Raw genomic sequence first — 17,367 nt, forward strand, 5'->3', positions numbered from 1 at the left:
ATCCACAGCATATTATCTCCCTATGTTTGAAAAGCTATCAATTCAACATGTTCCAATCCTAAATTCCAAAGACCAAATAGAAACTTTTAAAAATCTAAGTGATTCTGGACTGGAATGGATATAAGTATTTCCTCATGTTTATCCTACTGTGCTGTGCTACGCTCACTCAGTCGTGTCCAACTCTTTGCGACCCCACGGACTGTAGCCCACCAGGCTCCTCTGTCCACGGGGATTCTCCAGGCAAGAATCCTGAAGTGGGTTGCCATGCCCTCCTCCAGGGGATCTTCCCAACCCAGGGATGGAAACCAAGTCTCCTGCATTGCAGGCATATTCTTTACCATCTGAGCCACCAGGAAGCCCTTATCCCACTAGATGACTACAACTAAAAATTCTGAACATCATCTACAAAAGGCACATAAGAAGACTATGAAAAGTACAGAGGGGATGGCCAACTAGGGACCTTAGGACCCAAAGGGAAGAATACAGTTTTGAGTTTCCTAAATTTCTTTCTGACTCACATATCCTAGACTAAGGCAGGATTATCTTCAAAGCACTCAGGGAACTAATACACGAGTGAGAAATGCATAGTCACAGATTTCAGCCTTTGCAGGCCTACTTAACCTACTTAATTAGTTGCTCAGTCTGTGAACCTTCTGCACATTCCCACTGCACATTTTCTCTTTTCTGACTGCCCAGAAAGATGGTGAGATGGTTTTTCTTCCATCAAAGAGTCATGCCTGACTCAATTTAAACACCTGAAAACTAATGAATTTGGCTTATTGTTGTTCTCTGGTTTTCATTTTCCCCATACACGTGGAATGTGTTCTAGCCCCAACCTCTTTGATCCCAGGAAAATACTGTTCACAAATATTGTTTAGAACCCAACCAAAGGGAGGTTTTACATCACTGTCATTATGAGATAATTCTGTCAGTCATTCCATTTCCTACCTGGGCATCTGGATTTAGGACTTCATTCAGTCCAGATTTTGCTTCATATGGATTAATCTCTTTCTGATGCACACACAGCATCCATCTCAACTTTTATTTCTTGTTCTAATTTCCCCTATTTGATTTTTGGCCCTTCACAAAATAAAAATATTAACCATTTGCCTTTTAATAAATGTACACAAACTACCTAAGACTTACTAAAAATAAGCTAGACAAAACATGCGTAAGAGGACTCAGTCAAATAACAACTTCGCTCATGCCTCAGACCATGTTCCAATCTCAACTCCCTTACTATCCCATGAAATCTTTATCTAGTCCAAGAAGCTTAACTAATAACTTAAATTTGATCTTCGCCCTTCCTCCAAACCACCATGTGTATCATATATGTATATATATGCTATACTTTTAAAATAAAAATAATTCATTTGTATACTATGCTTTAGCTTGTGTTTCCTAATTATTTCACGTGTTTAAGTCTTGTCCACCAAACGAAATCAAAAGCTTACTGAAAACAGGAACTAAACAATCATATTATTAAAATTTTTCCTTTACTATAAATAGCATGGTGCTACAACACAAAGCAGTTATCAATTTATTCATTCAATGCATGACAAGTGAATCACTGCTAGTTATGTGTTGAGGGCTGGGGATAAAGAGGAAAACAGAAGGCAGTGTCTGTCCATAAAAGGTTTACTGAATACTGTGAGTGAGCCATGAAAACTTTTATATTGAGATTCAAATCAGAGATAGTCACAGCATTATGGGACGACAGATGGGAAGTTCCTAACTCTGCCAGGGAAAGAATCATAGACAAACCTTTCCTTTAAATAGAATCATGAAGATAAGTAAAAATGTGCGAAGCAAATAAGGAGTGCGAATGACGTTCAACAAGCGGAAACAGCAAGTGCAAAGGAACAGAATCGTGAATGAATGAGCAAGCAGATAAACTGATGAATCATAAAAGATTCATAGGCTATAAGTAACGGATTGGAAAAAGTAGTGCCAAGTGATGAGGACGTGTAAGGATCTGAGGAAGTTAAAGGGCCCTCTATGTTACAGGATGTAATCCTGGAAGCATTAGAGGTCATGAAGAGAGAGCAGTCGGTATTCCTTCTGCTGATGAAATAGTAGAGAGTTTAGAAAGGGATAAAGTAGATGGATCTGAGAAGCTATTTTAAAATATAACTGAGAAACAATGAGTATTTGAAATAAGGGATGCAGCAAATGAAATGACAATAAATGAAAGTAATATAATATAATATGAATTATCATGAAACGATAACTACATGAGAAGATGGGAAGGCAAGAAAAGGCTCTGTGCAACACTGACATTTAACATGAATCTTTACTGAAAGTCAAATCCATTCTGTTTGTGAATAAATATTTCTTCTATCTTGAAAAATTCAGTTTTCAGCGTATAAACAAGAAGAAACAGGTCAAGATTAGCAATGTAAAGCCTAAACTGGAAACCATGTTTATCTATCTACTGATCTTGGAATGTCTTTCAAACATTAAGTCTTCAGAGATAACAGAATTCCATCTCCCCCACTGACCCCCCCCCCAACCTGTCAAAGTGAAGGCATGGCAAACATACCTGTTCATCAGGTTTTCTTTTGAAATGGGTACAAATAAAAGCAAGGCAGTAAATACAGTCTATGTGCCTTTTTCTGTCTGGCCTCTACACAACTTGACTTCTTGCCTTCACTAGCATCTCCCTTTGCCCCCTACCCCAGATTTCAGATTACTGCTTTAACACCTTAACTAACCTTAAAGTGACCTGGTTAGACATATGGCGAACTGCCTGTGCATTACTTGCCAAAGTCATTTTAAGGCTTTTTCCTTAAAATCAATGGTTTAGTTACTATGAGATGAACTATCGTGGCAAATCTGACTTGCTTTAGATACCAACCAGATAAACAGGCTGCTGATAACCAATGTGTAGGACGTTCTTGATGATTTACGAGCAGTACATCCACTTCAGGTACATTCACGCTCTTGACCACGCTGAAACCTAGTAAATAAACAAATAATTCAATGTGAGGTTCACACTACATTTAACAACAATACCAACAACAACATGCATATGAAACCTAAAACTTTCACTCTACCACTGGAGGCAACATAACTTTAGAAAGGTAAAGCATTTGCCTCTCAAATCATAGGCCAGTATCTATTTATTTCGTTCATCCTCATACCCTGTGGGCATCTGCTCTATCCATGCACTATGCCTATACTGAAAGTATATGAAATCTTGCATCTTCCTGGTAAAGTGACTGCCAGCAACGGAAAGAGAACAGGATCTACCCAAAGGCTACCGTCTCATGGTTAAGCTCTCAGCTCTAGTACTGCCTCCCTGAGAGCTATTTTCTTTAATACTCTGGCTAAAATAGCACCTCACACATATTCCAGTCACAGCTCTATCCTTTCAGCTTGTTTTGCTGTGTACATAACAAACAGCCTTGTCGTGAGTTACACCGTTACTCTTAGGACTTACCTTGTGTGACTACCGCTACTGGACTGTAAGCCTCAGCAGAGCCGGAAGCATCATCTTGTCCACTGCTTTAGCAGCAGTGTCTAGAGGAGTGTCTGCGCTGTGTTGAACAAACATTTGGTGGCCTGATGAGTCCTTGCAAACCCACAAACCACCAAAATATTAAAACCCTGCTCTAACGAAAATCCTAACAGCGAAGGGTTTACTTGGCACCTCTGAGAGTTCTCAAGACCCAGAGAGATGCATAACCAGACGTTTTTGCTGTTTAGTCACTAAGTCATGTCCGACTTCATGTGACCCCAACGAGCCCAGGCCAGGCTCCTCTGTCCATGCAATTTCCCAGGCAAGAATACTAGAGTGGGTTGCCATTTCCAACTCCAGGGGAGCTTCCCAACCCAGGGATCGAACCCATATCTCCATCATTGTAGGCAGATTCTTTACTATGAGCCACCCGAGAAGCCTCCAATCAGACACTGACAGGCTAACATAAACAGATTATTTTTCATGTCAGCTTCTATCCAGTGTGGACAATGAGAATTCAGTGGTAGTCAAATGTTACCTGTCCTTTGAATAATAAATAGTCAAATTATCTCTAAAATGAAGAAGGGAGAAAAGGAATGTAAGGGAAAATAAAATTAATCTTCTCACTGATAGAAGCATAAAAAGCACAGTCAGGAATTATAACACAAACACTTTTTTTAAATGTCATTCAAGCTTCAAGTTCCTATTTTTTTTCTAAGAGTGACTGTGGTTCCTATCTGAGCATACTACATTGCAATAAATACAGAAAACATGGGCTATATAATTTGCTCCTCTGGAGGTCAGTAGCATGTTTGGATCAAGTAATGTGAGGGCTCTGCTTATAACCATTATAAAATATAGAAGAAGAAAACTGAGATAAGGTACACAGAATCTTGCACTATCTTACTTCCAAAATGTGATGGAAGAAAGCTCCATTTTCAAAATCTGTTTTCTAAAAGAACCCAGTATTAATTGCATGTTGATGTATAAAGCACACAAAAGTTGCATTTTTCTCTACTTTGGATCCCAAACTCTTAGTTCTGGAAGTATAGCCCATTGTACATAATTCCCAGGTCAGAGGTGCAGTAGACAAATTAATTAGTCTATTAAGTCTCAGTCATATCCTGGCACTGATGTTTAGGTTAGCACCTTTAGCAACAAGTTTCTAATGCTTAACTATGCTGCCATTTGTTCCTGAGAGAAATTAGGAATTAAGGGGGGGAAAAAAAAAAACATGGCTGGGAAAAGTTCCCACTGACCTAAAGGCAGAAACATGTATGTGAGTCAGGGGTAGACTGATGTATTCATAAAAAGGAGAAAAACTCCAGTTGATTAGCTCTTGCTATTTTAAGTGATTAGGAGAAAAATAAATAGCTCCATATCGAAGTGAAATTTAAATAGCACTTAACACTCTACGAAATCAACCTAAAAAAGATGATAATTTGCTATGACTTAGCACTAAAGAGAAACCAATGATTTCATATGACAAATCTCTGAAGCATTTCATGGGAAGATTAAATACTTGACTAAATATTTGCAGATGCTACACATGACAGAAATGAACCAAATCGTATATTTGAAAAAAATAGACCTGAGTCATAGAACACACACACGGGAAGAGGGAGAGGACAGGAGGGAGAGAAAATTATCAGTGATCCTTCATCTTATAGCCATTAGCTACTGCAAGGGGTATCTAAAAGAAAAATATGTCAGACATAGTTCAAAATTCAGCAATAAATGCAAAATTTGTTGATTATCATAGAACACAACAGAATACCTTTACACTGCATAGGAATTTTCTTTTCTCTTAAAATTTCTCCTCTTTTATTCAATGGGGTTATGGTACAGTGCAACATTTTCACAAGCATCAATGATCCAGATGTGTGTAAGATATGAGGCTCTAAAAGTTGTTTTATGCAATAAGAATTGGGTGTCGAGACTATCTCAGGTATTTGCGAACAGTAATAAGAAATGACATAGTTTACAATGACACGGTCATAACAAATATGTGTTACTTATTGGGCAGTAGCACTATGTTAGAACCTGGATACATCTACACTAAAATGATGGTGATGACTAGACCATTGAAAATCCATCCAGAATGCTGATTACTGAAAAGTCAATCAGAGTAACTATGTCTTACATTTTCTGAATGTCTGATTATTTGAGCTCTATGAAAGCTTAGGTTCATCTCATTCTCCCCAATTACAGTGCTATTAAATCAAGGATTATTAAAATCTATAGTTATATCTGTTGGAGTTTTTCCTTAGGAAATAATCAGATAAATTCAAATAGAAAAGATTTCTAGAGGTAAAAAAATGTTTATAATAGCAAAAAGCTGAAACAATGTAAATGTCCAAGGGTAAGATACTGAAATAAACTGTGATATGATGGAATATTAAGAAGTCACTGAATATCATGCTTTCAAGGAAAATTCAATGGCACAGAAAAATTCCTAGATTACAGCAGGCACATATTGAAAAACTGTTAAAGGAAACAAAAATGCAGCGTACAAAACCTATACAAAAATTATATGCATAATTTGACTCTCCAATTTTAATACATATGCTAAGTCATACAAAAAAGAGAAAATAAGACACACCAACATGTTCCCAGAGGTTATCTTTGAGTAGTAGAACACAATTCTAATTACAAACATATATTGTTTTCATAATTAGAAATGAAGATATAGTAGCTACTAGAATTGTTTGAGCCAAATGGAGTTGACCACAGTTGAAGATCATGTTCCTTGTATAAGTCATCAGTACAACAAGGGATGAGTCAGATCATTAAGTGATACCCTCTCAACCACTTCCTAGGACCCCAACTCCAACCAAGTCCACAAACAAACTCCAGTAATATCTTTGTCCCAGGTATGATTAATTCCAGTATTTATCTACAGCCTTGGAATTTCTTCTCTGAGGCCAAAAGGGGATATGTGTTTGCGTGTGTGGGTATGCATTTGACAAACTCATCTCTTTATGATAAACTACACTAAACCTGCCTCACATATGTAAATGGATATTTTTACAATTGCTGCTGAAAAAAATCCTATCCTTCAAATTGATAGTTACAGTTTCCCCCAAAAAATGTCATTTTAAATGTTAAGTTTTAAATAGCACTTTGAATCAACTCTGCCAACTTTTTAAAGTGTTTAAAAAGATGTAGTTACTCCCTAGATTCTGTTTAAGATATAAAATTATTTTATGGGCAACGTCCATTCCAACATATCTCTTATTGATACATTTTTATCCCAGCATCTATGTCACCTCTAAGCATCTCCTTGTATAGTTTTCTTTTCATCCTCATGAAATTAAAGCAAACTGTACTCCTCTGTGCTCTGTTTGTGTGGTTACTATGGTAGTGACCTGAACTGTGCACCTAGGATAACCCTATTTGGGGCAGGGGAGAGAAGTAAGAGACCAAAAGAATGGAGGACTAAGATCGGCTAGTGGTCAGCACCTTTAAACAATTACTTTTCCCTTGGAACTGCCTTTGGCCAAAACCTATAAAACTATGACCTGACCCTTCAGCTTCCTGGCATAAAGTACTTAGCCTTATGATGTGAACACCACGGAACTGGCAAGATCAGCAACCCTTTCCCTTGCTCTTAAGAAGCATTAAATTTTAAATCTCCCATCCTCAAAATTTCCACCACCAGTTCCCCCTAAATCTAGTCAGGCCCTGGTTCACAGGTTCTAAAGACCAGACGATGGAAATGCCATGTGGTGACTGAGAGTCTTTGATGGAAAACACATGAGATAGGACACGTGGCCCAGCACTTAAAGTATACAGCTCTCCTTCACTGTCTTTCAGGATCTCACAGAAAGTGACACATGGAAAAAACAGTGCAAAAATTCTGTACATTTTCCACCTTCATAGGTTATCTCAATTGTCAACAAGGGGATTTCCCTGAATATTTGCATCAAGTGAACCAATGGTTTGAGATATTTTTGAAGTTTTCCTCTCCTTAACCAATATCTTTTACAAAGAAAGGCCAACAGATAATAGAAAAACAGCAGATATGACTGAAGGGTGGAAGATGCATGAGGGGTACAGAACTTCACCAACCTACTCCTCAGCTTCCCTCAGACACCCCTCGGAAAGCTAGAGTCCTGAGGAACATGATTTGAAAACCAGTTAAGCAGATCCTGCCCTTGCAATCACCAGGTTAATATTCACAGTGTTGACTATTCTAAAAGTCCATGACACATATTAATTAAAAGTTTAAAATCAGAAGAGGTAACTAATTTTTTCAACAATATTTTACTCCATTGTTATGAAGAAAATTATGTTACAACAGCATTTGTAAATCTTAGAGATCATAAAAGTAACAGCCGCAAGTTCTTAAAAATGCATGATGTCCTTTTAAATTGCTTTAGAGGGAAAAAACAATATGTTTCTTTTTATTAGCCAATCAACTATAAAGCATAAAGTCATGTAAAATCTTGTTAGATAATAGAAATTATTGTAGTAGGCTCAGAAAGGAAAAGAAAATTAAGCTATGATCTTCATACTTCCTAACCAGGCAAATAAGATGTCTAGAAACTTAATACAACCTGCCTCACTTTTGTTGAGCCCTCATAAAACTGACAAAACAAAAGACAAAGTAAAGTTTTACAGAGTCAATAAAAATGTTTCATAAAGTACTCTGAATACCTTAAGTGTTACAATAAGACCTCATTTCAAAGAAACATGGTTGAATGTCATGAAAATTAGTTTAATTCTATTATATATCCTCAACAGACTGTCCCTTGAGAGATTAGCATTTAATGACTTCCTACTTAAAAACATTACATTTAATAGCTCATACCACACTACATTGTGATTGTTTGTTGATGGCTTTTTAAAATTCTTTGTACTTGTAAAACTCCTCACCACACAATGAGGTACTTGAGAACAGAATGTAGGTTTTATTGATCTTAGTGTGGTTACTCATTAATTCATTCAATGCTCATTGTATATCTATTAGTCATATGCTAAATACTTACAGTAAGTATATAGAAAAAAGCCAAACGCCCCTATCTATCAATATTAAAAGGGAAGTGTAAGAAAGAAAAAGAAAACAAATGACTGCAATACATTGTCTTAAACACTGTCCCACAGGAACACAAAGAAATGACAGAGGCCTCACCTGGAATATCAGGGAACAGGCCAGGTCTGAACTACAGTGGGACAAGTTCTGAAGGTTACTGGGAGTTAACCACAGAACACGTGATGAAATACAAGGTTTGAAGTTTTAAGCTCACCATATATCAAGACCCTCCTATGTCATACTGAGGATTTGGTACTTTATTCTAGGAAACCATTTAAGAATATGTTTTAGAAAAGTCACTTTGACTACAAAATGGATACCAGAATGGAAGAAGCAAAACTGACTGTAGGAAGACCAAAGAAGAGGTGGTTATGATGATTTAGGTGAGAAATGATAAGAGTCCTCAACTAAGGCTGTAGTAATCAAAACAGAGAATGGTTCAGTTCGGTCACTCAGTCATGGCCGACTCTTTGCGACCCCATGAACTTCAGCATGCCAGGCTTCCCTGTCCATCACCAACTTCCAGAGCTTACTCGAACTCATGTCCATTGAGTCGGTGATGCCATCCAACCATCTCATCCTCTGTCATCCCCTTCTCCTCCTGCCTTCAATCATTCCCAGCATCAGGGTCTTTTCCAATGAGTCAGTTCTTCATGCCAGGTGGCCAAAGTATTCGAGTTTCAGATTCAGTAACAGTCCTTCCAGTGAATATTCAGGACTGATTTCCTTTAGGATGGACTGGTTGGATCGCCTTGCTATCCAAGGGACTCTCAAGAGTCTTCTGAAATACCACCATTCAAAAGTATCAATTCTTTGGTGCTCAGTTTTCTTTAGAGTACACATCCATACATGTCTACTGGAAAAGCCATAGCTTTGACTAGACGGACCTTTGCTGGCAAAGTAATGTCTCTGCTTTTTAATAAGCTGTCTAGGTTGGTCATAGCTTTTCTTCCAAGGAACAAGCATCTTTTAATTTCATGATGATGATGATTTAGATGAGAAATGATAGAGTCCTCAACTAAGGTTGTAGTAATCAAAACAGAGAATGGTAGACACACATAAGAAGTATTAAAGAAACAGAACAAGCAGAGAGCAAATCTGGTGAGGACAAAAAACTGAAAATACCTTGGAAACCAATGGTTCACTGGAGGCAAATATTCAAGGAAATCACCTTCTTGACAACTGAGAAAATCCATTCCAACAGGGATCCTTAGAAACTGTACAAGAAGATTTGCTGTGTGAGGAAGAGATCTGTTCTGGGAACAGGAATATGAGTACCATCAGCATTAGTAATGGCAAATAAAGTCATGAAAGTGTATACAGAGTGAACCAGGAGAGGGCAAAAAAAGCCTCAGATTAAACTCCTGGGAACAACAAAAAGGGAGACAGAGGAAGTGAAGAAACATGTAAAAGAAACAAAAGCAACAGCACAGGTGGTGAGAAGTGAGTTAGAGTAAAGAGTCCAGAGTTCTGAGAAGGGAACACCTAAGTGTCAAATGATCCTGCGAGCACTTTTAGCCAAAGGACTAAAAGAGGCCAATAGATTTTGCAACAAAAGAGGTAACTCATGACCTTTGAAAAGATGGTTTCAGCAGTAAGAAAACAGTGATGCAAAAGTTATTGAAGAACAAATACAATGTGGGAATAGAAAAAATTGCATAGCTCCTGGAACATATTAAGTGTTCCAACTGTTCCTAATTTACACTCCACTGCGTGTCACCCTATCCAAGTTTTTAAAATATGCCACAATCCCCCAAAGCAATACCAAACAAATGTTTAATGATGGCTTTGTCTACAATTGAAATCTCAGTGGGAAGTAAGAGAAGTGCTCTAGGACACTCCCCGTATTATTTGAGAATCTCTTAAACCATTACCCAAGCCAAGTTTAATGTTTTTCAGTCTAAGGAAGCTGAATTGTGAGGAGACATTGGCTTCTGCTGATTTTAAGTGCATGTGTTATGAAAACCATTCAGTGAGTTGTGTCATAGGTCATTGTATTTTAATGAATCTTAAGGAAATAAATAAGATCACTCTATCCCTATCTAAAACATTTGGGGAATATAGGCATGTCATTTTATTGTACTTTATTGTCCTTCAGTTTGTTTGTTTGTTTTTAACAAATTGAATGTGGCAACCCTGCATTGAGTAAGTCTGTCGGCACCATTTCTCCAGCAGCATTTGCTCACTTCGTGTCTCTGTGTCATATTTTTTTTATTGTTGAAATAATTTGTTTGGCCAAAACGTTTGTTTCAGTTTTTCCATAACATCTTACAGAAAAACCTGAACGATCATTTTGGACAACCCAATATTTCAAACTTTTTCATTATTATATTCTTGTCATGATCTATGATCAGTGATCTCTGATGTTACTATTCTAATTCATTTGGGGCACCATGAACCATGCCCATATAAGATGGCAAACTTAATCAATGCCATATGTGTTATGAACACTCCAGTAACTGGCCATTCCCCCATCACTCTCTGTCTTTGCATCTCCCTATTCTCTCAGACACAACGGTATTGAAATTGGGCCACTTAGTAACCTTACAATGGCCTCTAGGTGTTTAAGTGAGAGAAAGAGTTTCAAGTCTCTCACTTTAAATCAGAAGCTAAAAATGACTGAGCTTATTGAAGAAGGCATGTTGAAAGCCAACACAGGTGGGAAGCTAGACCTTTTGTGTCAAATAGCTAAGCTGTGAATGCAAGGAGTTCTTGCAGGAAAACTGAAAGTGCTACTCCAGTGAATACACGAATAACAACGAAACAAAATAGTCATTGCTGGTAGACAAAAATTTTAATGGTCTGGATGGAAGATCAAACCAGACACAACATTTCCTTAAGCCAAAACCTAATCCACAGCAAGGCCCTAAATCTCTTCAAATCTATGAGTCCCAAGGTAAGAAAGCTGCAAAAGAAAAGTTTGAAGCTAGCAGAGGTTAGTTTATGAGGTTTAAGGAAAAAACCCATCTTCATAACAGAAAAATTCAAGGTGAAGCAGCAGGTGCTGATACAGAAGTTGTAGCAAGTTATCCAGATCTAGCTAAGATAATTCATGAAGGTGGCTACACAGAGCAACAGATTTTCAATATTAAGGAAAGAGCCTTCTACTGAAAGAAGATGCCATCAGTGACTTTGATAGCTAGAGGGAAGTCAATGTCTGGCTTCAAAGGACATGCTGATTGTCTTGGTAGGAGCTACTGCTTTAAGCTGAAGCCAGTGCTCACTTATTCTGAAAATTCCACCATCTGAAGAATTGTGTGTATGAGCTTAGTCACTCAGTTGTGTCCAATTCTTTGTGACCCCATGCACTACAGTCCCCCTAGGCTTCTCTGTCCATGGGGATTCTCCATCCTCATGGATGAGGAGTTGCTCCTTAAGGATGAAAAAGAAAGTAGTTTCTTGAGATGCAATCTATTCTGGGTGTAGATGCTGTGAAGACTGTTGAAACAACAACAGAAGATTTAGAATACTTCATAAACTTAGTTGACAAAGCAGTGTCAGGGTTTGAGAGGACTGACTTCAATTATTAAATAAGTTCTACTGAAGGTAAACCACTATCAAATAGCACTGCATCTACAAAAAAACTGTTCATGAAAGGAAGAGTCTATAAAAGGGTAAATTTCATTGTAAAGACTCACATGATAATCAACATATTTTAACAATACTATATTTTTTAAGTAAGGTATATACATTTTTTTAGACATAATGCTATTATTGCATGCTTAACAAACTGCATGTATAGTGTAAACATAGCTTTTATATGCACTGGGAAACCAAAAAATCATGTGACTCGATTTATTGCAATATTCACTTTACCACAGTAATCTGGAGCTGAACATACAATATCTTTAAAATATGCAAGTATATCAAGTGTAAAATATAAAATACAAACATAGTATCAAACTAAATCATGCTATAGATTCTACATGACTTAAAGTTCCCAAATCCATTGTTCAATTGATGATTAGTAAATATTAATGGCAGGACAGGAGGTACTCATTATGAGTTCACTTGTCTCCTTATATCACCCATGACACATTTCAACTGAGGTATAGGAGCTTTTGAGAATTAAAGAATTGCACATTATCATTTGTAAATAAAACTGATACATTAAAGTGCTTATAAAGATATAAGTAGGTAAAATATCTGGTGTGAACCAACGCTCAAACAGCAAAACCAAGGACTCTACATTACAAATCTTCCTAAACATGTTTTAATATCTATGGCAAGACGAGAGCAGTGCCTGGCATGGACAAAATGGGTAAAGGAGGCCAGGTGTACAGTGACTGATGGTACTTAAAACTCGTGGTGGGGATCACCTTGTAATGTACACAGATGTTGAATTACAATTCTGTACCCCTGAAACTTACACAACAAAGAAGAAAAAAGTCGTCCTAGCCAGCTGTTTATTTCCGTAGCATCTGGCCAAACAATATTCTCCTTTTGTTCTACTGCAGAACATCTAGAAAAAAATTTAGCCCTTTCATTTCTTTTGTATGACCACATAGCAAGAGGTGGACCCACCTAGTATTGCCACAGAAGAGTCAATCAGATGTTGGACAGAGGTCTCAAATCCTTGAAATGTTTTTAGTTTACCAAGCTTAAAGAGTAATTGGTCTGTTTAAAGCAGCACTTTCAACAATAGCCAAGACATGGAAGCAACCTACATGTCCATCAACAGGTGAGTGGATAAAGAAGATATGGTATATAATACATACAAGAGAATATTACTCAGCCATAAAAAAGAATGAAATAATGCCATTTGCAGCAACATGGATAGACCTACAGATTATCATACTAAAGGAGGTGAATCAGACAGAGAAAGGCAAATATATCACTTATATACGGAATCTAAAAAAATAACACAAATGAACGTATTTACAAAACAGAAATAGACAGACTAAAGACATAGAAACAAACATGGCTATCAAAGGGGAAGGGGGAAGGGATAAATTAGGAATTTGCACACAACTACATATAAAAGAGATAACCAACAAGGACCTATTGTATAGAACAGGGCATATATATACCCTCAGATATATACTCAGTATCTTGTAATAACCTATCATGAGAAAGAACCTGAAAAATAATATGAATCACTTGGGTGTACAACAGAAACTAACACATTATAAATCAACTATATTAAAACAGATATTTTAAAAGTGTAATTGCCATTATGTACAAGTTTTGGCATATAACTCCAAATCTAAGAAATGTATTAAAGAATTTCACACACAAATTAGAATGACTTGCAGAACTAACGTTAAAAAAAAATACACATGTATTTAGTCATCAAATGAAGCTTTTTCCTGTTATAGCTGTGAAATTAAGCACATGTGAAGTCCCTTTTACCTAATTTCTATGTCTTCTCTTCATAAACAGCTCTTTTTTTGACATCTCAATTTCCATTAATAAAATAAGCAACATTCCAGAGACAGTCTCAAAACTTTGGGGTTATCCTTCACACCAGTCTTCTTCATCCTCTATATCCAAATATGTGCCAACTACAATGGATTCCACATACTCAATATGTCAGGAATTTGTCCCTTTCTTTCCATTGCTTCGGCCACCATGAAGTTTACCATTTTACCATCTGTGTAACTTCCAAAAGTGTTCCAGTTCTTCCTAAGCAGAACCCCAACTGCTCTGCACAAACCTCTGTTCCATGTGATTTTATTTTCAACCCTGAGTGGTTCCCCTCCACCAAAAAAACTTAAGTGAATACCCCTTGGCATCTAAGATCCATTCATTACATGGCAGTTTTCTTCATAGAGAACCTACTTAAGGCTTACTATCCTGAAACTTCATTTCTCCACCATTTTCTAGTCGTAGTTCCCTACCTTTACGCATGGCATTTCTGCTCATTGAATGTCCCTTTGTCCCATATCCTCTTCCCAGAAAGGCTGCTTGATATTTCAGTGATGATCTCAAACACTGGTTAGTTCATAATTTTATTTTTCCCCATCCACCTCTGACCATGCCCTCACAGAACACCTGTGTCTTGTATAGTTTCTATATATGTCCTGAACATTGTTTATTTTTGCTTTTACATTATGCCATTAGTAATCCACTGGCTCCATGAGGGACAGGAAATGTGCCACAGCTATTTCTCATCTAGAGGCACCTAATGGTCTGATCATAGTAACACTGTCAGTATTTGCAGAATTCAGTTGCAAATGTCAATGCATTAATGCAGGTTTGGAAGCAAACCAACTCATCAGAGTGAATGAACTGGTCTGTCCACTAGCACTTTTACTGCCCCGTTTCTGGACACTGAGACTGGGATTTGTACTGGTTGAATGCAGTTTCATCCAAGTTTACCAATTATTGTTAGTGAAACTTAAGTTCTTTGGATGAATGGATTATATACAAAAAAACTTGAAGCAAAGAAAGTAAATATCAGGTTAATTTTAAGAGAGGAACTATCTTTTTCAAAGGAACTCCTATCATTCCATCACAAGGAAAATTATCCTTTTACTAAGTGTCAAAATAAACACACTTTAAATTAAACATATTTTTTTATGCTCGGGCCTGGTGCACTGGGAAGACCCAGAGGAATCGGGTGGAGAGGGAGGTGGGAGGGGGGATCGGGATGGGGAATACGTGTAAATCTATGGCTGATTCATATCAATGTATGACAAAACCCACTGAAATGTTGTGAAGTAATTAGCCTCCAACTAATAAAAAAAATTTAAAAAATTAAAAAAAATAAATAAATTAATTAAACATATTTTTTAAAAGCTAACACATAATTTGAGGTCATCTGTTTTCTAAACTTTATCTACTAGATTTCCACATTATGAACACTATGCAAAGATACTCTTAACTATTTTTTTAAACTACAAGAAGCAAATGTAGCCATTGCTCACATACACACACAAAACTATAAATCAATATAACACTATAAGATTCAATGAAAATAGTGACAGCTCTAAAAAAAAAAAAAAAAAGGCAACCCAGTGTATAGCCAAATAACTCACGAAACTCAGCATGTATTGCTGACTTTGGACATGATTGCCAAATTTAACAAGGTGTTCTTGAGAGAAACAAAATAAGACAGGTCCCTGGAGCATCCATTCAAAATGGCAGATGCATCTGAACTCCAGAGCAAACTCCTCTAGGCTAATGTTTTGGTTGGCCTGAAAGAAAAATAGTAAAATTTAAATATCTTTAATTTAAGTAATACTTTAGAATATAAGAAAACTCACTGCTAAGGTCAAGTTAGTAAGCATAACAGAAATATGAGAGCAATATTAGGTCTAACTATGTTCAAGTAATTTTTCCTTACAAATAAGACCAAGATAAATTTGGTACAAATTCTGCAAAACACCTATTCAGAAGAAAAAGCATTAAAAGTCCTACAGTGCAATCTGGAGGAGGAATACACCTATTTCTCATGAATAGCATTTCACACAATCATTTATCATTGAATCACACATGTCAAAATTGTTGCTTTCAGAAAAAAAAAAAAAAAAAACAGAAACAAATTAGTGCCTTGCAAGTAATCCTTGCTGCATGAAACTAGATTGCTACAAAGTATCATTCACTAAATTCATATAAAGTGCTGACTGCTGCCTGTCATTGTTCAGTACAATTCAATAGAAGCTAATTCTCACCAATACTCCACTCACTACCAGTGAGCTTTAAAAATCTGCTTAGTTATTCACCTTATTGGAACAGATGGTTAAAGTCCTTATGAATACCCAAACTCCATTAAAATTCCCCTGGTACCATGTCCAAGTTTCAACTGCACTTTTGTGCTTTTCCTTACATGTGAATGTCACCTGGACTTACAATATCTTTAAGACATCTGCTGTAAGTTGTTTTTCTAATAGTGGATTAAAGTTGTGGGCTGATCAGTGACAATTCTCTAATAATTTTAACTACAGACAACAGTTAAGATATAGCTGGCTAAGGTTAGGCAGCCAGTCTGTTATTAGGGGAAAAAACACAGCAAAATTAAATGATTTATATCAGGACATACTGCTTATTTTTGGCATTATTACTTCCTTGCTTCCCTATAGTCATCTGTTGTTTCTTACAAATTAATGGAAATATTAATGGGAAAATAATTCTTCATCATTCTTATGTTCATCTATTTCTCTAAAGTTGCATCTCTAAAAAATATTTATTTCTTGGGTAAAAATAGAGAGAGCTAGTCATATATTGTGAAACTGACTAAAAGTATATGATATTCACGCTGTTCTATATGTGGTATTGAAGGAATCCACATTCCTAGAGTCTAGATTTCAGCAAGATAGATCTTTCTTAAATAGGAAAAGAGAAGTTGGCACATTTCTGATCTAACAGATTCAAGCTCCACTACTTGGAAAAAAAGAGAGAAAAAGTGATCCAACGGATACTTTATACAGTCCAATTCAAACTCTGCATTTAATAGATGAGGAAACTAAGTTCTAAATAGACAGGACAGTTTTATTTCTAGGAAAGAAAACTGAATCAGGAAGGTCTAGGCAAAACTACAAAAAGTTTACATATATCAGTCAAAATTCACTCAGAGGCAGTGACTTATTCAAGCTAACTTACATGTAAAGGAGATTTACTGGTTCTCATAACTGAAAAGTTAAGTAGGATGAGCTTCAGATAAGGCTTGATACAATGCTTCATGAAATAACCAAGAAACCATTTCTCCACTATACCATTTTAGCTCATTATTCCAACACTGGGACGAGAAGTTCCAAAGGCAAAATACTCCCCTTCCCCAAGTTTGCCAAGAAAGAAATCACTATTGTTCTAACATGCTTGAACAAAGCTCTATGATTCAGTTTGACTGAATTGGCTTAGGTCACATACACACCCTGTATCCATCACTAGAGCCAGAAGAATGAAATACACTGATTGTCTTGATCTAAAA

The 17,367-nt window shown here is 36.7% G+C and overlaps 1 protein-coding gene across 6 annotated transcripts in view; it reads right to left on the reverse strand.

Annotated features, from left to right (window-relative positions):
* The window catches only part of BMPR1B (bone morphogenetic protein receptor type 1B), a 424,822-nt gene that overhangs the window by 216,507 nt on the left and 190,948 nt on the right, over positions 1-17,367 (reverse strand). For all 6 annotated transcript variants that reach the window (XM_043871290.1, XM_043871291.1, XM_043871283.1 and 3 more), the window contains exon 2: positions 2,858-2,959. The gene's annotated coding sequence lies outside the window, so the exon portion shown is untranslated. The remainder of the gene's footprint in view (positions 1-2,857; positions 2,960-17,367) is intronic.

The sequence above is a fragment of the Cervus elaphus genome, chromosome 17, assembly GCF_910594005.1.
Source record: "Cervus elaphus chromosome 17, mCerEla1.1, whole genome shotgun sequence".
Taxonomy (NCBI): Eukaryota; Metazoa; Chordata; class Mammalia; order Artiodactyla; family Cervidae; genus Cervus; species Cervus elaphus.